This window comes from Arachis ipaensis, chromosome B04 (assembly GCF_000816755.2).
Source record: "Arachis ipaensis cultivar K30076 chromosome B04, Araip1.1, whole genome shotgun sequence".
NCBI classification, from domain to species: domain Eukaryota; kingdom Viridiplantae; phylum Streptophyta; class Magnoliopsida; order Fabales; family Fabaceae; genus Arachis; species Arachis ipaensis.
The window spans coordinates 116,928,080-116,929,428 of record NC_029788.2 but is presented as its reverse complement, the minus strand read 5'-3'; positions in this window follow the sequence as shown (position 1 = coordinate 116,929,428).

Here is a 1,349-nt window from a genome sequence, read left to right as displayed (position 1 = left end):
AACAATCAATAAAACACTCATCCGTACTTTCTCATTTTGGGTACATTTATACATAAAAGAAATTATACATAAAGAAAAAAAAAAGAAGAAGAAAATAAGAGTTGAAATAGCAAGAGCGATAAAAATGATTATTCTTATCATTTTGTTTGACCGTCTATATATAGAAGACCAAAAAATCATAATTATCTAACAAAATTAATTTATATTTATTGCATTTAATTTGAATAAGCAATAAATGATCATATTTTAGTTTAGTATTTAATTCACATGATTTGAATTTGACTCAATACATATAACTTAATTTGATTTGATTTAATTATTAGTTAAAAATATCTCAATTGCTTATTTTATTTATAGATTTATTATTTTAATTATTAATAATTTAATCAAATCAATTAATTAATATACATAATTTATACCTAATTTGATTTAATAAATTAAAAAATACTACCAGAATATTAAAAGAAATAAATTAGGAAATACTATTAAAACAAATTGATATAAATTATAATAATTATGTAATATTTAAATATCTAATCAAATCAATTAGTTGATATAATTAATCTCATAATAAATTATATTTAATGAGTTAAAATAAATAAATCAGAAAACACTCTCAGAAGCATGCCACGTCAGCTCCATCATTAAATGCAGAAATCCGATTTTTATATAATAGAATAGATAGAATAGATAGACGTTAATTCATATATAGTATATAAATAAATTTAATTAGAATAAATAACAATTTATTTATTTTATTTTAGACTTTATAAATGAAAAGACTAATTTACTAATATACCGAATTATAATTAATGTAGTATAATTAATTAAGTAATATAAATTATAATAAATTATATTAAGAAAAGAAATATTTAAATATCTAATCAAATCAATTAGTTGATATAATTAAGTCAGTGCAATAAATTGTATTGAATGAGTTAAAACAATTAAATTGAGAAACACTCTCCAAAACATGCCACATCAACTTAATCATTAAGTGCAGACATCCGATTTTTATATAATAGAATAGATTACTCTTTGTGAATGTCTAGGGAATAGTACGTTTTGTTGAAATTTGATCAGCATTTGACCATCAAAAAAATAATTTTACATCATTAGATATTATTTCATATTATTAAAATATTAATGATGACTAATTAATAACTAAATATCACAAATTCTACTGTCTCTCGCCCATCTTATTCTTTTATGATTCATGATTTATTTACTACCTAAAATGGTCATTATTCCAATCATTTATGGAATGATGGTATAATATTTTTTGTCCATCTTTAGGATTAAGAGATATTATTAATTATTATTTTATAACAATTTTAAATAATTTCATT